The sequence below is a fragment of the Macaca thibetana genome, chromosome X (assembly GCF_024542745.1).
Source record: "Macaca thibetana thibetana isolate TM-01 chromosome X, ASM2454274v1, whole genome shotgun sequence".
In the NCBI taxonomy this organism is placed as follows: Eukaryota; Metazoa; Chordata; class Mammalia; order Primates; family Cercopithecidae; genus Macaca; species Macaca thibetana.
Window position 1 is genome coordinate 148,383,635 of NC_065598.1, and position 21,223 is coordinate 148,404,857.

Here is a 21,223-nt window from a genome sequence, read left to right on the forward strand (position 1 = left end):
ATATCTCTTCCTCATGGTCGATCTTCTCACGCCACCCCTCCGGGCAATGGCCCAGAAGCCACTTGCAAAGCGGCCACTGCCCGGCAGGTCAAAAGTCCAGGGAGTGAGACAGCCCCTGGCAGAGCCAAGGGAGGAGAAAGAGCTGGAGTGTGAAGGTGGGTGAGGAGGGGCTGGGGAGGAAGAGTGGGGGTCTGGGAGTGGGGAGATCCCCTCTCCTCCCTGGGTCCTCGCCACCCCCTCCCAGTCTGGCTGGCCTGGCTGCTCCCCAGCTCCGGTCTCCCATTCTCCTCTTGTCCCAGGCTGGTCCACGAGGGGCAGGCGAGGTATCCGGGGCACAGGGGAGCAGGCGCTGTCCCACAGCTGTGGTCCTGCCCGCTGTGCTGGGGGCACCTGCCAGGCCAGAGGCAGCTCCCTCCTGGGGACAGGTCAGCAGCAGGTCCCCAGAGGCCCAGCAGGGAGGTCCAGGGTGAAGCCAAGGTGTCCATGGGAGGCAAGAGAGTCCCCCAGAGGACTGAGCCAGTGGGAGAAGACCAGGCCAAAGGGGGCTGTGGGCCACCTTCACGGCAGGGCAGGGGCCAAGGCGGCACCTCGCCCCAGGGCTAACTGTGGAGCTACATGGTCTGAAGGAGGTAGAAGGAGAGTGGGGGCGGCCCTCCTCTGCCTTGGGCTGGCTCAGCTGACCCAGCTGGCTGCGGGATCCTGGGGGCAGAGGCCTTTCCCACATGTGCATCTAGTTGAAAAAGGAGGTTCAATGAGTTGAAGCGTCCTGATCTGGAGGACAGAGACCTTAGGAATCTGCATTTACCAGATGCCAGTGTCCCCTTCATATACTGAGGGCTCAGCGCTCCCATGTCCCAGCCTTGCCCACCCAGCCCTGGCTGCTGGGAGCTGAGCATGAGTTAGGAGCCCCCTCAGCCCCTGAGAAACCAGAGCTCAGGGATTTCTTTTCTTCAGAGACCCTGGGCCCTGGCCAGGAGCACTTAGCCCGCAGCAAGGATCCCTCAGCAGGCCTGTGCTCCCAGGACGAAAGCTGTCCATCCCGGGCTTAGGGGAAGGGTGGAGACACTGCTCAGGGAACCTCCGGCTGCAGGGAGCAGGGCCCCCAGGGGGCCTAGTGCAGGGACAGCTCCGGAGCCCCTTTTCCTGAGCAGAGGCAGGGAGGTGCCCAGTGGCCTTCGGCTGTGTGGCCTGGTGCCCAAGCTTGTCCCTTCACCAGGGCGCTGTGGCTGGGGCCTGGGCTGTTGACACGTTGTGGGGTGACTGGTTGGTGCCCCCACCGAAAGATACATCCACATCTTAACACCCGGGCCCTGTGATCAGGGCCTTATATGCAAAAAAAGGGTGTCTGCAGATGTCATTAAATTGAGGATGTGGAGATGAGAGCAACCTAGAGGATCCAGAGGGCCCCAAATCCAAGGACAGTTTCCTTAGAAGAGACAGGAGACAGAGAGACAGAGAAGACCACGTGGAGGCAAAGGTGGGGAGTGCCCGGGGCCCCCAGAAGCTGGAAGAGGCGGGAGGATCCTCCCCCAGAGCCACCGGAGGAAGCGCCCAATTCTGGATTCCGGCCTCCAAGACTGGGAGAGTCAATTCCTGTTGGCTGAAGCCACACGGTTTGTGGTCATTTGCTGCGGCAGCCCAGGCCACTCCGACACGAGGGAATGGGCTGAGTCCAGAGTCTTCCTGGGCCGTGGAGGCGGGGGGGTGGGGGGACCTTTGCACCTGCATCGTCCAGTAACCTGATGGGGGCTGGGGCGACCTTGGGAAGGCAGCTCCTGTTGTCCTTGGCTCATTTCCAGAGAGCGTGAGCGGCCAACCTGCATGGAGGCTGGGGAGTGAGCCCCTTAGGCCGGGGGCCCCTGGGAGTGCACCCCACTTCCACTGCAGGAGGAAGAGTCATGTGCACTGGGCTGTGGGTCCCACACAAGCCTAGAAATAGGGGAGCAGGGGCTGCCGTGTGCACCATTGTTGGCACTGCGTGTGTGGACACATTGGTGGTGGAGGCGGCACTGCGGTCAGCTGAAGAGCACGACGCCTAGAGCAAGTGAAGACGACCTTGACAAGTCCGTGATCCTGTCAGGAGATCAATCTCCCTTCCAGCATGTTTTCAGTTTTTTACTGTAAAGAATTGCAAACACACGCCCAACCTCCAGAGGATGACAGGGCACACCGGCCCCGCCGGCGGTCCTCACACGGCCCTCTCTCCTCTCCACTCCCCTTACTGTGGCCCCGAGGCCTGGGGCCTCCTGAGGGAGGCATCTCCATCTGCCTTAAGTAGGGACAGGGCCTCCCAGGCAGCAAACCCGGATTCAAAACCTGGACGCTTGTCTACACCAGCCAGGGCTGGAGGTTGGCCCTCTCAGCCTGGGGACTCACAGGGGTGCCCCAAACTCCAAGAATCAGCCCCCTAGACCTCCACTGGGTCGGGTCAAAGTCAGTATGGGTGGGAGGTATTCGCAAGATCGCCATGCAGGAAGTAGGGTCCCGGAGAGAGGACAGGCCCAGACAGCCATCGCCGCAGGCATCTGCCCACATGGAAAGCAAGGCGGTAAGCAGAGGCGATGGAATGTGTGTCAACACCGTGCAAAGGGCCAATGTGGCCGGGGCTGGGGCAGAGAGGGCGGCAGCCGGGGGCCTCAAGGGGCGGGCAAGAGGCCCGGGAGGCTGGGACTGCCAGGAAGTAAGCCAGCTGCTCAGCCTGGGGCGCCCTCCCCGAGGCCTGCCTGCTCCCTACCAGCCAGACTTCTAGCCAAGCTCCAGACCCAGGAACCCAGCTGCCCACCTAGCATCTCATGGGGGTGGCCTTGCACACCACGCACCTCCACCCAAGTGTATATGCCAAGCACTTGAGCAATTTCTAATGCCAGGCTCCCCTGCCCCACCACATCTATAGTGGCTCCAGCTGCGGTTGCCTCTTCTCTTCACACCCCTCCCGGGAGCACACACGCGGGCATGCAGGCTGTTCCGAGGGATTCTGGAAGGCTCTGGTCCTTTCTCCTTCAGCAACCCCCTAAGGGGCTGGGTGAGGGGTGAGCAGCCAACACACATACATGCATACACACACACACACACACACACACACACACACAGGTCTCTGCATTTCATGTACATGTGAAAATCGTTTGCTCCCCAATGCAGGTAACATGGGAGGCTGGGCCCTGCAGCTCTGAGGCTCTCTACACAAACAGATCCTGAGACAGGACAGCCTCAAGGGGCCTGTCAGCCTGTGGCCAAGTCAGACAGTCGCGTCCTGTTTGCCCTGGGAGGTGACTGGTCCAGAGGTGGGCCTCCCCGTGAGGACTCAACTGGTAGGGCCAGCAACGGGCACTGAATGCTTGTAGGCCCAGTTGTGGGCCAGGGGACCTCCCTCCCTCCCCCAGCAGGCTCCTCTCACTCACACTCTGGAAGGTACAGAGGGCCAGGAGCAGGGGGGAGGGGCAAGGGAAGGGATTAGTCCCAGGCAGCCAGCTAAAGAGGGGTCCAGGAGCAAGGCGGCACTGAGGGGCGCCTCCAAGGGCCAGCAGCATCAGGCTGACAAGGAAGCATACGTGGGCACACATTCGGAACACGCGGGAGTGCCTGCCTGTGTGCCTGCAGGCAGGAGTGTGCAGGAGGCCATGTGAGAGCCTGGGGAGGGCTGCGCCAGTGAACAAGGCAGGCTTGTGTGTGTGTGTGTGCGCGCGCGCGTGTGTCTATCTGCCTACCTGTGCATGTCTGTGTCTGTGTACACACGTGAGTGCATTTGTGCATGACCCAGGGGAGCAAGTGCGCTCTGCCTCAGGGACTCCAGGAGCCGAGCTGGCATTCAGGAAGCATCTTTAGGCTCTTGAACAAAAGGGCAGCCTCTGCTGTCTCCCTCCCCGCAGCTCCCTCTTCTGATGCGGCAGCCGTGTGGCACATCCAGGCTCTTCGGCTTTCAGTCTCATTTTTATCCTGAATATCTACACACTTGCGTGCACACGCACGTGAGCACACGCACAGACGCCCTGTGGTACAGTACACTCCAGGAATACTATGGACCCTCTTTCTTTCTTTCTTTTGAGATGAAGTCTTGCTGTTGTCGCCCAGGCTGGAGTGCAATGACGCGATCTCGGCTCACTGCAACCTCCGCCTCCCAGGTTCAATCAATTATCCTGACTCAGCCTCCTGCGTAGCTGGGATCACAGGCGTGCACCACTACACCTGGCTAATTTTTGTATTTTTAATAGAGACGGGGTTTTACCATGTTGGCCAGGCTTCTCTCGAACTCCTGACCTCAACTGATCCAGCCGCCTCAGCCTCCCAAAGTGCTGGGACTATAGGCAAGAGCCACCGCGCCCAGCCTACGGACCCTCTTTCTAGGTCCCTGAGCAGGGGAAGCATTTCCGTGCCTCCATGCTCTTGCCCATGCTGCGCCCCCAGCCTGCTATGACTTGCTTTCCAGAGCCACCTGGTGAACTCCTACTTTGAGTGGCAGCTCAGTGGCCTGCCTTCTTCCTCTGCAGAACCAGTGGCTTTCCCTGGTCCTGTCTTACCTGTGGGTCTTATGAGCTACTTGTTAAAAGTGGATCACTTGCTCCTGATACCTCAGCCACCATCCCAGTAACTATCCCAGACCTAGATTGTACCCAGAATCCAGCTGAATTGGTTCATCCATTCACTCCACAGGCACGGATTGGGAGCTTACTGCATCATGTTTCTCCCTAAAGATAAGCTCTTAGTTAACATCACCAACCATCAATTACTATACCAGAATACACACTCAGGAAAAACCATAATGTAGACCAGGATTTAAAGAAATGCCATTAACTAAGAAAAAACTAAGGACCTTGTTTCAATATCAGCCATGAGCTGCCACTGCTTGTTAAATATGAGTCTGTGTCAGAGGCAGAATTAACAATTCACCAAACACCTCCTTAAGGAGTTACAAGTTTCTTATCAAAACCTCCAGCCCCATTTGTGCTTCTGTTATATTGGCATTTCCAAATGGAAGAGAATGTTCACTGGTAGCTTTGTCCCTTTTCCATGGTGAGGGGCAGAGGGAGGTGCAGACTGTCCTTCCTCTTCCTCAGTCTGGGCCTAGAATAGCTAAAGAAAGCAAAACTACCTCCTCTGAGTTGAGCCTTTTTTCACTGAGACCCTCTTCTGTCGCCAGGCCTCAAATATCATGAAAACTGTAACTGGTTAAAAAAAAATCACCTGCATAAAAATCTTTAAAATTCATTTTAACAACAAAAGTATTTATGATAAAGGGTCATTCCACCAAGAAAACATAGCAATTTTAAATGCATATACACCAAACAACAGAGCTACAAAATATGTGAAGCAAAAACTAATAAAACTGGAGGGCTAGGTGCAGTGACTCATGCCTGTAACCCCAGCACTTTGGAAGACTGAGGCAGGCAGATTGCTTTGGCTTAGGAGTTCAAGACCAGCCTGGGCAACATGGCAAAACCCCATCTCTACAAAAAAAAAAAAAATATATAAAAACTAGCCGAGTGTGGTGGTGTGTGCCTGTGGTCCCAGCTACTTGGGAGGCTGAAGTGGGAGGATCACCTGGGCCTGGGAGGTTGAAGCTGCAGTGAGCTGTGATTATCCTACTGCACTCCAGCCTGGGCAACAGAACCAGCTCCTGTCTCAACAACAAACAACTCTAACAAAACTGGAAGGGGAAATAGACAAATCCACAATTACGGTTGGAGATTTTAACACACTTCTCTCAAAAATTGACAAAACAACTAGACAGAAAATCAGCAAATTATAAAATAACTCAACATCACCATCTATATTGGGCACATCCCAATATAGATTATATCCCAGGCAAACCTCAATGAATTTAACAGAGCTAAAATCATACAGTGTGTTCTCTGACCACGATAGAATCAAATTCCAAATGAATCACAGAAAAATCTCCAAACACCAGGAAAGTAAGCAACATGCTTCTAAATAACCCATGGGTCCAAGAGGAAGTCTAAAGGAAAAACTTTTTTTAAAATACACCAAAATAGTCAAAAACAAAACTACAAAACAGGAAAATTTGTGGGGTGCAGCTAAAGCAGTGCCCAGGGGGACATTTATAGCACAAAAAGAAAGGCAATTGTTTCTCTCCCTAAAAAGGAATCAATTTCTCAGAGGCAGGTTGGTGCATGGGAGAGGGTTGACTTGAACAATATCTGGAGAGCCCAAAGCTTTCAAAAAACATTACAACTTGAATATATTGGGAAGCTGGAAGATGTTAGAGCACTTACATTTACTTTCCTGGATCCAGACTTCACATTGAAGAGTTGAATTGAACTCTGGGTCTACCTCCACCTGGCTGAATTAGTCTGAACAAGTCATTCAGATGTTCAGAGTCTTCATTTCCTCATCTGTGAAATGCTAAGGCCCTCAACTTCACAGGGATCTTTTCGAGTTAAACGTTAGAGCACTTAAGAAAACTTCCTGAAACTCCCGAAGCATTGCATTCATTTGCTAGAGCTGCTGTCACAAAATCCTGCACATGGTGTGTGTGAAAATTGCACACATTTATTCTCTCCCAGCTCTGCAGGCCAGAAGTTCAAGATCAGGGTTTGGGCAGGGCTGTGGTCCCTCCGAAGGCTGGAGGGAAAGGTCCGTCCCAGGCCTCTCTCGTGGCTTCTGTCAGGTTGTGGCTGATCTTCGGTGTTCTCTGGCTTGTGGATCTCTGCCTCCACAGCAAGTTCTATACTAAACTATACTAAGGCTCTACTAGAAAATGTTAGCCTTGTCTCTATTGGACCCTTTGAGATATATATATATATATATATATATATATATATATACACACACACACACACACACACGCACACATACACACATATATAGCTCAACCTTGGTTGCGTCCTGGCCAGTCGGCCTACGTGGCTGAGAGGCATTCTGTTGTCCCTGTTCCTGTGAAGGTATATATGCACAGCTATGCGTGGACGCAGTGTGGCTGCTCCGGCTCTGGACAGGGCCAGCTTCGTCACTGCCTCCAGCCCCGTCTCATCCAGGGCATCTGCAGCCCTGGGAGCAGCCAGGCTCTCAGCGCACATCTCTGGGCCTGCCCAGGAGGATTCGGGCAGTTGCCGGAGCACCTGGTCCCTCACAGAGGCGCACTCTGCCCAAATCCCTCCTCCCAGATGACGAGCACTCACACAAGACTTCAGTTTCATCAGTAACGAAGGCCTGCAGCTGACTGGTCACAGAATTCGAGGCAGAGGTGTCCCAGGGACCACCATTGTGATGACATGGCAGCTGGCCCTCCTCCTGCCCCTGCCCCCACTTATTCCTCTAGCGCATGCCTAGCCAGTGCCTGGGGGGTAGCCAGCCCGCCTCGGGCCAGGCCAGCTGAGGGAGACTGGGAGGCCTGTGGCCAGCCTGGCCCTGGCAGCCACACTCTTTGCTCTCTGAGATGGCGCACAGCCACCTGGAGCATCATGAAGCCATGAAGGGTGCCCGGGTGCCAGAAGAAGGGAGCAGGGCTAGGCCGGGACTGGGCTGGGAAGGCCGGAGGGGCCTCCGACAGAGGTCAGGGTGCATTTAGAGAAGGGGAATGGCAGAAACAAGGTACAGACAGCAGAAACAGGGACTCAGCGGGCTCCCTGGAGCGGAAATGGGGACAGGTGGGCAGGTGAGGGGCAGCGGGAGAAAAGGCTCAGTGCCCTCAAGTTTTGGGGCACACCAGTGCACAGGAGAAAGGGATTCCACAGCAGGCCCATGAGCCTCACCCAGGAATTCCCAGTCTTTCCAAGATGGGACAAGGCTACAGAAAGAACGGGGGCCACACGGTACACACCAAGATGAGGGTATGGGGAGCACCTGTGCAGGGAGGGGACTGTGGGGTGTGCCTCGAGTGCCACCTATGGGCATGGGCCTCTCTGGGCCCCAGTAACCTAGCCAGGCAGAGAACCGCCCCAGTTCGCCATGCTCCACTCAGAACTCGGTGCCCAGTGCAGTGGCTTGCACCTGCAATCCCAGCACTTTGGGAGGCCCAGGCAGGAGGATCGCTTGAGCCCAGGAGTTCCAGACCAGCCTGGACAACAAAGGAAGACCCTGTCTCTATGAAAAAAAAAAAAAATTTGATTAGCTAGTGAGTGGTACGTACCTGTTATCCCAACTACTTGGAGGGCTGAGGTGGGAGGATCGCTTGAGCCCAGTGGGTTGAGGCTGCAGTGAACTGTGATTGATCCATTGCCTTCCAGCCTGGGTGACAGAGTGAGACCCTGTCTCAAAAATAAATAAATAAATAAATAAATAAATAATAACCCACCAGAAATCTGTGCCCAGGCCCAATGCCAGGCACACTGGTGCACAGAGGCATCTGCAGCGCCCATGCCCTCACCAGCCGGCTGATGCCACAGGGGAGGGAAGCAGGGCACCTGAGGGGCATGCCCAGCACTGTAGGGCCAACGGGAAGGAGGGGAGGACCCTGCACGCAGGGAACATGGTGCCAGGACACCAAGCCAAGAAGCGACCTGCTGAGGGGGGTAAGGACCATGCCCACTGCAGGCCAAGGGGTGCCTGGAGGGAGTGGGGCATCTTGCAAAGGCGGGAGGGCCCCTCTCAGGCCAGGACATGACATTAATGTGGGGTTCCGCATCTCCCTCTCAGCGCACCCCACAGCCCATCAGAGGCCATGCCCAGCTGCTCCTCCAGGCCCCAAGCCTCTCTCATCGTCATCTGTCATCGGCGGCATCCCCCTCCTCCCCGGATTCTGTGCTCATGGACAGATGCCCACTCTCTCCACCGAGAAAGCATTGGGAGAGCATGGCCGGGCTGGGGACAAGACCTGGAGGGGTTGATTTCTGCTTTGCGTGCTCACCCCCTCCCCTACTCCTTTGGGGGGCACCCCAACCCTGCCCATCTCCATCACAGGCACCCCCTCCCATGACTGTGCTATAGCCCGGCTCCCTCCTTCAGTGCAGGGTTGAGGGAGCGCAGGGAGCCAGGCAGTGGCCAGGAGCCCTGACCTACTCCCCACCCACTGCCCCATCCTACCTACAGACACAGCCACACAGGGCCACCAGAGCAGGGATCTCAGGCTCTTTAATTCCTTCCTTCCTGGTGTCTACACACATTGCTACAGCCCCATCCCAGAGCCAGGGCGGGGGCAAAGCCCTGGAGACAGATGCCGCTCCTCCAAATGTCCTGTCTGCTCCGCAGCCAAGGACAGCAGTGGTCCGGGGCAAGTGGGACATAGGCATTCTGTGTTGGGTGGTCCTAGCAAAGGAAAGAAAGGACTTTCACGCCAGCACCAGCGTCAGGGGGAGGCTGGAAAGATGAGTGCCCTGCCAGGCAGATGTGGGGGCAGCAGTACAGCAGGAGGGTGCAGGCACACAGGCACAGATGTGGGCAAATGCACTTTGCACATGTGATGGACATGAAGTGGGGGAACAGAGAGAGGACTGCAGCAGGCTAAACAGCGGCCCCCCAAAATATCTGTCCAACTGGAGCCTCAGCATGTGACCTTCTTTAGAATAAGGCAAGGGAACACGCGACATCCTGCTTCATTCTGGCAACTGCAAGGCACGAGTTGGGGCTGGAATGTGGGCCTGGAGGAAGTGGGGGAGAGGACGCTGGGGAAGGGAGCAGGAGCCAGATGGCTCAGGGCCGTGGAGCTGGACTTTGTCCTTGAGGCCACGAGGGGCCACTGAAGGGGGCTGAGAGGAGGAGTGGCCAGGCATCCGGGCAAGGACACTTCCTCTGGCCTTGATGTGGAGGATGGGTGTGAGGCTGGGGCCGTCATCCAGGCGAGAAGGGACAGGGCCTGGGTCAGGAGAAAATCTGGCAATGTGAGGGGTGATTATGGAGAGAGAGGAATCAAGGGCACCCCTGAGTTTGGGGTGTGGAAGGAAGAACTTTGGGACATCCAGGTGGCAATGGAGCTACAGTCATGGAACCCAGGAGACACGGATGTCACAGTTGTCCCCCAGAAGAGGGACATGAGAAAGAGACTTGGGACAAGTGACCAGAGTCGGGGGAAGAAAACCAGGAGGGGGTGGGTATGAGGAGGGAGGCCTTAGGAGGGGACCCAAGCAAGCAGGGGCAGGTGGAGAAAGAGCCTTAGAGGCCTTGGAGTTTGACAGGAGGCAGATGAGTCCCGTCTGGAAGCCACCACTTCTCAAGGAAGGCAATGCCAGCTGGCCTGGGCTCTGGGGAGACGGGTGGAAGAACGCACAGCACCCACCAGCTGCAGCTCAGGAGAAACCAGACCAAAGGGGGCTCTCAACTTGGAAGCCACAGGGTAGCATGGAACGATTTTGAGATACTCAGGCCTTTTAGGGAGGTCAGGATGGGCAGGCTCAAGGCTGGTGGCCAGGGGATGAGGGCCAGAGGATGGAGGACACGGGGATAGGAGGAGCCCTGGGGGATGGGTGGACTTGGCTAAGGAGAAGACGTTCTGGGCACTACAGACCCCCTTTTCCTGAAGACAACCTCTGGACTCCTCTCCCTTGCGGCCTACAGAGCCTGCCCAGGCAGAGCCGATGTGGCTGTCACTGAGAGAAGAGCCCTGGGCTTGAGTCTGGGACATGTGAGTTTGAGGAGCCTGGAGGTCACCCAAGGGAACCCACCTGGGGGCAGCTGGGCCCAGGAGCCTGGGGCAGAGACCTGGTGTCACAGGCCAGTGTATGAGCACTGGAGTGACGTCAGCCAGGCAGTGGGCTAGGAGGTCCCAACACTCATCCCTCCCTCAAAACAACAATCAATAAATGACACGCCCAGAGAAACAGGACAGCAGTGTGCTGAGGATCACCAGCTCCTGCTCCTACAGGTCTTCGGGCAACATGAGAAGTGTCAAGCGACAGGTAGCACCGACCCAAATTATGAGGACACAAAAGACCCTTCAGAGGCCAAGCAAGGGCCTTCACTGTGGCTCCCTTGGGGCCCTTGAGGTCCTGGCTGGGCTGGGCCGAGAAGAGGGAAGTGAGCATGCATCAGAGACGCCGCCGGCCAGGAGACCCAGCCCAAGAGCTCCCGGGCAGACCTCCCTGCCTTGCCTGTGCTGAGCTCCAAGGAAACATCCAGCATCCACTGTAGGGCAATTCTGACCACAGCCAGCCAGGGAGCAGGGCCGGGAGCAGGCCCATCCTCAGACGCCAAGCAGCCAGCCTCAGCGCCAGCCATCTGTGACACCTCCCTCTGGTTGGGCTCACCACTGCAGCGGGTAGCGCAAGAAAGGCAGCAGCCCTGCAGCTTCTGCTTGGATCCTCTAGAGACGGGATGCTCACCCCTCCAGGAAGCCAGTCTCAAGCTGGCTGCCCTGCCAACCAGGAAGTCTTCCTAGGCTCATGGTCCTAGGGATCCCATCCTCAGCCTCCCCTGCTTTCCCCTTTAGGGCTGAGAAGAACAGGCAGCCATGGTCCTCATGGTTCTGGCCAGCTCTCCAACCATGCGTCCTGAGAGCTGAGCCTTACAGGCTGACAGACTGGACCCTGGGTCACCCTCATGGTCCTAGCCCATGTCAGCCACAGCCGTTCTCCCTGGGGTTCAAGAGGCAGTGAAAAAGGAGTCTCAGGCCCTGTTCCAGGTGGTGACAGCAGTGGCCAGGACTGATGACTAACTTCCGGAGCCCCCTGTGTGCACCCTCCCTTTCTCTGTGTAACATTGACATGGCAGTGGGGATGCAGTGTGCAGTGGTGGAAGGGAGATGGCTGTGGAGATGGTTACCCTGTCGTTGCAAGCAGGGCAGTAAGAAGCCCTGGAAGGGGCTCAGTGACCTGCCACAGCCTCCCACTGGGAAGGCCAGGCTGTGTGCCTGATCCCACACAAGGAGCCTTGGCTGTCCCCTTCCCACCCATGGCATCTCTCAGGCAGAGGCCCACTGGCCCTCTCCACATGGATGCGGTTGATCCCTGGGACGTGGCTGCCACCTTCCTCACCTTCCCCCTCCTCTCCACCTTCTCTCTGCCCAGGAGCTGGTCCCGAGGTGTGAGAAGGTCACGTGGCACCGCATCTGCACTGATCTCCTCTCCGGGGCTCTCGGGACCCAAATCAGCCACTGATGTGGGAAGCAGGTATTGAGGGGTAATCGCTGCTCTCTAAATTGAGACGGGAGAACTCCCCAGAGAGCTGGCAGAAATATCCTGAGCCTTCCTGTGGTGAGGCCCTCAGGCAGGAGAACGAGGAGGGGGCAGCGAGAACCCGAGGAGAGGGGGCGGCAGGGCTAAGAGATGGTGACAGAGGAGAAGGCCCGCACTTGGGCTGGAGTGCCCATGCTCTGGACCACAGCCTTGAACTCCACTGTGGCGGGGGGGGCCCACATTCAAGGGCAGGCCGGGTCCTCTCTGCAATTCGGGAGGCACCCGTGGCTCTCCAGCGCCCTTCTGCAACCAGGAGGGAGTTGCCTCCTTCCTTGCTCTGGCCGGGGGGGTGGCTTGCCAGGTGACTGAGGCCTGGGGTCGCACATCCCCTCCTGCCTGTCCCCCAGCCTATGAGAAAGAGCCACTCAAGGGCAGAGGCAGTTCCCTGCAGAGGGGTGCTCTGGCCATGGGGCCCTGGTTGCTAGTCTATGGACCTGAGTGCATCGCCCGGTCACCGTCCCCCCATTCCATACTTCGGCGTCCTCATCTAGAAGCAAACAAGAAGTGCAGCAAACAGCATGGCTTGTCCTCACGGTCACGGCCCCAGTGGTGGGAGGGAGGAGACCCTCATCTGTCCCTGGAGCTGCTGTTACCATTACCCAAGGGGCCTGCACACAACGTGGAAGCTTCAGGACAGCAGCGCTTCCAAGGGTAGCCCACCCGGAGACCCTGTCCTGGAGGCTACAAGGCTCCATCAGCTGGGACTCCTTGTTTGGAAGGTGACTTGTGGCACCCACAGCTGTGATTCTGGCTCCAGCTGTGCCCCTGATCACTGCAGGGCCTTGGGCAAGTGGCAGTGGTGGGCAGGAGAGGTGCTGGGTGCTCCCAGACGCCAGAGCAGCAAGGGGCTCAGCAGCCTGAGGGTTCGGAAGGGTCTGGGTGCAGGAAGCCAACAGGGCCCACCAGGCTGGGCCTTTCAGTGCTGGGAGGAGATGGGGAGTGGTGGAGGGAGGCAGCCAGACAAGCCAACAGGTGCTGTGACAGAGCGCGCAGGGGCAGAGGCTCCCTAGGAGCGAGATGAGAAAAACCCACAGCCTCCAGGAGCCCCTCTCCACTCCTGCAGACATCTGAGCCAGGGCAAGCGCTCGCCACAAGCCCCTGCCTGGGCCTGGCCATGGCTGCCTGTCTCATGTCTTATCTTGTTACCTGTGATGAGACACCCTGACTGAAGAATCATGTTCCTGGCAGGGGAGCGAGGTGGGGGTGCTGAAATGTGGCCAGAAAGGCAGGTGGGCCTTCCTTCTGAGCCAGGCAGGGCAAAGCGGGGGAGGGGGGATCTGCAGCAGGGGAGCTAGGTAGACTGGGCACACCCTTGGCACCCCCAATCTCCCCAGAAGCATCATTTCACCCTTGGTGGTTCCCCTCTCTCCTGGTTCCCTTAGCCCTGGATGTCCCTGGGCCACGCGGGAAAGTCACCTGCTGCCCTCTCTCCAGCTCTCCCCCTGCACGGGGTCTGGACAGAGGCTCCTTGTCTCCCCTCACTTCCCTTCCCCTGTCCAGCTCAGGGGTGTGGGTAGCTGGTTCTCCTGCTAAAAGGATTATATCATCTGTAATGTATATCCAGACACACGTGCACTGCTGCTTGGGAGGACTAGACAAGGAGAGGGAGCCTATGCAGCTGGCCAGAGGGGGAATGTATTGAGCCTGAACCTGAGCCCTCCCTGAATGGGGGTGTTAATGGCTCACCAGGTCCTGGCCCCCAGAAATCAATCGTTGCACAGGCTGACGCTCTACGTTCTGCCCCCCTCCCTTCCCTCCCACCTACCTCCTGTCCCTCCCTGATACTCACACCCCTGGGCACTCACCTGCCCAATTGACCTGCCTTTGACCTCGTCTGCAAGTGAGATTTCAGAGCCATTTTGTTTCAAATGTCTGGGCATGGCTTCTTTGGGAGCTACTTCAGACAGGTAGGGTGCTTCTGAAGACATGGTAACTGGTAGCGGGATACATCTAGAAGATGCTGGCTGAAGCGCTTCAGATCTGGGAGGGGTGCAGAGGGAGTAGTCGGAGGGTTGGTGCGGGGCGGGGGGATTGCCATGTGAGCAGATGGCTTCAGCCGCAGAAGCCATCTCTGTGGGACCCAATGGTTGCCCAGAAATGAAGTCTTGGATGTGTGTGCACCCTGGCTCCGGGGCCTGCCGATGTGATCCGGGTTCCATGCAGGGACACAGGCAGGGAGGACCCAGCATTCAGAGGCAGCAGCAGCAGGCGCTGAGGTACGCTGAGACAAGCCAACAGCAAGGCAGCCTGGGGACCCTGGGCAGGGCCCTGCGGAGGGCGCTAAGCTTATGGCAGGAACATGCCTGCCCCTGTGCCAGGTGTGAGGCTTTGACGGCCATCACCTTTCCCACGGTCTCTTCCAAAACCTCATTTGCCTGGAGAGTGGCCCGGAATCGGGCCCTGAACAAACTGCCCCTTAACAGATACGGATGCCTTCAGCCAAAGCCCTCCATGTCAGAGGGTGTCAGTCGGACCGGTCGCCGGAGGCACTGCCAGGCTAAAGACCTCTCTACCCCAAGCAAAGCACAGCTCCCTGGCCCCTCCACCTTGCCCTGGGCTGGCGGTTCCTGTGGCTGCTTTCAAGATCTCTGGGGAGCACCTTTGGGATTTGGGAGGGTGTGGGGTCTGACAGGAAACAAGATGGCCGCTTCCCAGTGGCCATCCCCAAAGAAGGGACAGGAAGGACGGCAGTGGCCTTGGGGTTCCGGGTGGAATGGAGGGTGAGGGCTGGGGCGGCCCCATCACCTCACCCTGAGACTCCTGTCAGCAGCAGATGGACCCAGCTGCTTCGGAGTCAGAGGCCCAGCTGTGCCCTCGGTTCTGCGAAGCAAACTTGCACTCACTGAAGTCCCCCTTGGGAGCTTTCTGCATTTTCTTCCCCAGCCCTGGGGACGAGGAGGGAACCACTATTTCCTGAGACCGAGCAGGCCTGTGCCTTGAGAGCTCCCCGGGCATCTCCGGGCAGGCCTGGCCTTTGCATGCTCCTCTTCCGGCAATGGTTGGGTCTCGTTGCCTGGAGAGCAGAGACACCAGGAAGGCTAGAGTGGGAGCTGTGCAGGGGCGAGGGTGGCATTCTTTAATCCAAATGTTTCTTCCCCAGCCTCTCAGCCCTGAGTCACTAAAGCACGGGATGGTGGCGGAGGTGGGGATGTTAACCAACCTTGCTAGAAACTCCTCTGAGTCAGCTCACCCACCAAGACTTTGCTGGTGGTCAGCTGGGCACCCAGGCCATGGGCAAAGCTGTCATCCATCCTCCCCAAACAGGAGGCGCCCTCGGTGGAGGGGGAGTGTGAAAGCCAGCCCCCTGTTTTTAGAGCACAGCTTCTACGGTATATTGATTTATTAGGAAAAGTTCCGTAACTTCAGCACATCTAGCAGTACGGGAACCAGTGGCAGCTGCGTGTGCTTGCCTGTGTGGCGTGGCTAGGGTAGGTGCAAGCTCAAGTCCAAGGCTGTAGGGGAGAGCCCCAGTGCAGTCCCACGAGGCCCAGCATTCAGAGCAGGGAGAGGGTTGCAGGGCCAGAGGCCTCCTCCCAGGAGGGACTGTGCTGCTGCCAAGGCTGAAAAGGTGCAGAGGAGCAGTCGGGGCCCAGAGCAGGGTGGGCAGGCCTGGCTGGCCACAGCAGGACCCTCCCAGCTCCGGTGCCATGGCTTGAAACTGCAGCACAGCTAGGAGGGCCCTTGAAGATCATATGGTCCCACCTCTCTCCCCAAACCTACAGACCAGGAAATGGAGACCCAGATGGGACAAGGACCTGGGCTCCAGAGGCAAAGCGCTGCCCTCGTCTCTTCCAGGGGTAATGACTCAGGGGAATTCAGCGCTGCCGCAGACACAGCCAAGCGGCCAGCGGAGCTGCTGGCATCCCAGCCCTGCCTGGCCGCACCTTATCCTGCGCTCCCTGGGCGGAGAAGACGGCCCTTGATGCTCACAGCCTCCTGCCGAGTCTCAGGCAATCCCCCACTGAAGGCAGGAGGCCAGGCTGGCCTGGAAGCCCCAGGAAGGCCAGGTGCACATCCCCGCGGGCTGCCCTTTGCCTCCCCTCCCCACGCAACCTTCTGCACTCACACTTGCTCAGGCTCTAGGCTTCTGAACTCAGCCAGACCAAGCCACATCCTACTCTGCCACTACACTATTGTGCCACCACCAGGGAGCCACGGCCTCAGTTTCCCTGGCTGTAGCATGGGGACAAACTCCTTAGACTTCCAGAACTGCTGTAAGGATAAAATGAGGTCCTCGATGGCAATGCGTGTGACCTTTGGTACAGAGGAGAAAGCTAACGGGACCTAGTGACAACAGCCTCTCCCTACTCGCTCCCAGCCCCTCCCCCACCCAAACGTCCTGGCTCCACCTCTTCCAGGCACTGAGGCTCAAATGCTATTACTATTAGCCAGAATCTGACACATGAGAATGAGAGGAGACACTGCAGGGGGACCTGGGGTGGGGGGTGGAATTGGCAGCGCTGTCAGCCGGATTTTATACCCTCTCCACTGTGGGAGCAGGAGGTGGCTCTGGGGGACCAAGCTGTGCCCGGTCCTCAATGGGCCCCTTCGCTGGGGTGCCAGTGCAGATTCTGCGCTGTAACTGTCCCCCTAGCCCAGGCCCAGCTTAGTTCAGGGCCCCCAACCCCACTCCCGCGCCCCAAGCTCGGGAGCCCCCACTCAGTAGCGCCACTGGGGACCGGGGAGCGCAGGGCGCGTCGGACAGGACTGGCCTAGAGGGCAGAGGCTTGCAGGTGGGAGGAAGGCGGGCGGGGGCGTGGGAGGTGGAGGGAGACGCCGGGCAGGCTGCGGCCCCTCCCCGCTCCCTCCCTGCGCGCCGCCAGCTACAGTGCCCCTCCTGGGCAGGGGGCGGAGAAGACGGCTACGGGAGGGGAGGAGGCGGCGGCAGAGGCGGAGGAGGCAGCGGCGGCGGAGGCGGGATTTGGAGTTTCCCTCCGCAGCGGCGGCGGCTGCCCCTCCGCTCCAGGCGAGGCCGCCACCCGGGGTTCCGGTGGCGTTAGGCGGCAGCAGTGGCGCTTCCCGCCGCCCGAGCTTCGGAAACTTCCCGGCCGCGACGCAGGGAACCGGCGCGGAGAACCGAGCAGAGCGGAGGTGAGTGGAGCACGCGGCGCCCAGGGGACCCCCACCCCACCCCCACCCCACCCGGCCTGACTGCCCCCGCCCCGACGTGCGCTCCTCCATCCTGCAGCCCCAAAGTCCTGACAACGCACACCCCACGAAGCCGGCGCACGCGTCCCCACGAGACCCATTCGGTGCTGCCGCCGCACACCCCCGCACCCCGCCCGTGCACCTCCCGTGTCCCCTGTCACTTACACCGGCTGCACACTCGCTCGCGTACAAACCTCGCACCACAGACCTGGGTTCCTGTAGTGCACACACTAGCAGCCCCTGCCCCACCACTCACCACTGTCCCCAACTCATGCCAACCCACCGAGACCCTGCCACGCCCCAATACACACCCAGGCGCACACGCACGCTTCCAACACATCTCTGCGATACCTGCACTAACATAGCTCCCCCTACCATGCCCCCACCACCTCGAACTTCCCATCTGCCCATTACAGACACCCCACCCACGTTCCCAGCCCACAGACACTGCAGTCCACCCACCCCGGAGCAAGGTCCCATCAGAAACCCACATCCCAGCGGCTGACACTCCCCACGTCCCAAGCACACACCTCCAGCATCTCCAAGGCGCACTCTCATCCACCCCAGCAAGCGCGCACACCTGCTGGATTCACGCTCTCCAGCACCCTGCCCCGCCCCCATCACAAATAGCCTTCGACACCCCCCAGCACATCTCTGAGTCCCTCCCTTCCTCCCCCCCCAACACCTGGCACGCGGGCTCTAGAGGCTGCAGCATTTGGTGGCATCCCTGCCAGGCACCTCTGGCTCTCCTTCGGCAGCGGCTCAGCAGCCTTGGGCCCCCCAGGTGCCTCCCTAAACAGACCTTGAGACTCCCCAGCGACTGGTTTGGCCTCTTCCCTAAGAGATAAAGAAGGCACTTTGGGGTCCAAGGTAGGGTACTTAGATGTGGAAGCAAGGGGCCCCGGGGAGGGGCGGGGAGGAGGCGGAGAGAGCCCGGCGCTGAAATGGAGGCGGCCCAGGTGGGACCAAAAGGATGCCAGCTGCCCGGCAAGCACGTAGTAGGTGGGTTCCATGGGGGCTGGCGTCCGCGCGCGCTGTCTGGGTGCCTGCCTGCGTGTGTGTTACGGGGAGGGCTGTGTGTGCACGTGTGCTTGTGCGTGTCGGGGTGGGGGAGGAGTGTGTGATCCGCAGAAGGAAAAGCAGGAGCAGCTCCCTCAGGCAACAATTGGTTTCATTCATTCATGCCTTCTTTGTTAACGAGCATTTCTTCCGCGAGCGCCGGGCGCGTGCCAGGCCCTGCACTGGGGGCTGGGGCCAGCTTGGGGCCGGGCACACACCCGTTCCTGCCTTGGAGGAACTCCCAGTCCCGCGAGGAGACCGACCAGGAAAAGCAGAAAGCCATCCCCAGCAGAAAGTGGATTTGATGGAAAAGACACTGGATTTGGCAGGCACGCTGTCGCTGGGACTTGTGCTCTTGGCCATGTGACCCGGCCGCGACAGCCGAAATCCTGTCACTCGGCCCGGCGGGAACGATGCATTTCGTGGGGGAAGGCGGCGCGGCGCCGCTCTCGGGAGGCTCCCGGGACCAGAGGGCGCACGCGGCGCGCGCGAGGCCTGCAGGCGGCGGCGTCCCCTCGGCCTCCAGGGGGCGCTGGCCCGGCCCGGCGGAGGCCCAGGGCGCCCGGCGGGGGGGGCGGGGGCGGGGGCGGCAGGCGCAGCGCCCACCCTGCGGCGAGCAGCGAGCGCGCGGCCTGGCTCCGCCAGCCGGAGGGGGCCAGGCGAGGCCCGGGCGCGCGGCGCGGCCTCCCCCAGCACAGCGCACCCGCGAGCGGCTGTGGGCGGGTCGGAGCCCAGAGCCGGCGCTGCAGGGGGCTTGAGTCGGGGCGGCCCGCCTAGGGTCGCCGGTGAGAGGGGCGTTAGGGGGTTGGCTGCGCTCAGCCCTGCAGTGCGGAGGTGGCAACAGGTTCCCATTTGTCCTGTTGCTGGCGCTGCGGGCGCTGTGGGCCCCAAGCACTGAGCTCTGACTTTGGAAATTGAGCCCCTAGTGGCCTCCTCCCAAATGCTTTCTCCCGGTGGGAGGGCTTGCCAGCAGGACTCCGCAGTTGGGTGCAGGGGAGTCCCTCGCCAGGCGTCAGGAGACGTGGACCCTTGGATCCTAGGCTTCCCCTTCCTTCACCATTGCGGAGGTTGCCTGTCCCCGTCCTCATCCCAGCCCAGCTCTCACCTCCAGGGATCCCTCTCCAGAGAGCGCGTCTGAGCACCTCAGGAGCTCCTTCTCCAGCCAAACTGAGCCCCCACAGCAGGGCGGGCGGGGGAAGTGGCTGTCCAGCTCGCTGCTGGTCATAGCCCTGTGCCACCCCCACTATCCACAACCAGACTGGCACATGGCAGAACCTCCGTGGTGCCTTCAACCCCTGCCCACTCTTAGCTCCCACCCACAGCTGCAGTGGGCCTGGAGGCAGCCCCCAGGCTGGGTGCCGGTGTCCACCTCCGCCACTGTGGAGCTAGGCTGTGAGACAGGAGAAGGTAGAAGACAGAAGACAAAGTCCCTGCCCCAGGAACACACTGAGAAAGGGGGAAAGTGACCACACTAGGGAGCACAGAGGAGGGAGACTACTGGCTCTGAGTTGGGAAGGCTGCCTGGAGGAGAGGGCCTGAAAAATGAGCAGAATCTCAGAATCTGGGCAGGGGGCATGGGAGGGAGGCCTGGGCTGGGGCCCATGCCCACTGGGCAAGAGAAGGAAGGACACAGTCCAGTTGCCCAAGGTCCTTAGATGCAGGAATTAGGACTCATGTTAGATACAGGGACATGGGGGTGTGGCCAGACAGCAGCCCAGTGCCAGGGTCCTGGGAGTCCCCAGTTAGCAGCCCACTGCCCGAAAGGGAGGAAGAGGGGCAAACTGGAAGCCCCTTAGAGGTGACCCACCTAGCTTTCCATCACCTGCCCTCTTACCTAACCATGACCTTAGACATTTTCTCCTCTAACTCCATGGCTCCTGAGAGGAGTCTTTGGACTCATAGTTTGCTTTGCATTTTCCACTCGTTAGAAAAATGTTTTGTGGTGCCCATCTTTGTGTGCATAACTTTGCTTTCTTTTACTTTAGTTCCTTAGATTCCCAAAAGTGGTCAGAGGGTTGGGATTCTTTCCTAGCTCTTGATATTGCCAGATTAATTTCCAAAAGGGCCGTACCAATATATAACCCTGCAACAGTTGAACAGCACGCTGATTTCACAGCAATCTTGCCAGCACTGCGTGTTCTCAAAAATGAGAACATTTCTAACGCGGTAGGTGGGAAGTGTTACCTCCTTGGTCGTTGTTACTTGTTTATTGGAGTTGCTTTCCTTCTACGCCTGAAGTTGAACCTTCCCCCAAATATTTGTTAGGCCACCACATTCCCTCCTTCCTGCAGTATGCAGTGTTTTCAGGTTCTTTGCCCATTTATCTACAGGGGTCTTAACCTTTTGGTTGGGTATGAGCTTTATCTTATCTATTGTACATTTTCCTTCAACACTGTTATTTGCTTTTGTTGGGCTTTAAGCAGAGAAGGGACTTTTAGCCAGATCAGCATTGTGGACACCTCCCCCTGACCCTGGTCTCCTGCCTCAGTGCTCACCACACCTGAGACCTTGTCCAGTGCTCTTGCTGCCTGTGGATCTGTCCCTCCTGTTGTGCCCATAGAGGAAAGGATGGAGGCCGCCAGCCTTGGTTGAGTGGATGGCATTCTGACATTGGGCAGGGCTGGGCAGGGCAGGGTGGAGGGCAGGTCGTTGCAGGCCCAGAGGCAGGGAGACTGTTGTGCAAGACATGACAGTGACCTGGCCTAAAGCTGATGAATTTGAGCCCTTGGCTAGGGCAGGGGACAGGAGAGAGAGGCGTGGATGTGAGAGATATTTAGGTAGAAACTACTTCTCTCCACTTTGATCAGCCGAAGCGGGGTTAAGGGAAGGAGGCAGAGTGGGGAGACAGGGGTGACTCTTAGGATCAGTAATGTGATAAGACCAGAATGCCCCAGTTTAGGGCTGGGAACTCAGGGCTCCTGGATGCTTTTGGCCTGTCCTGTGCGAGTGAAGCAGGC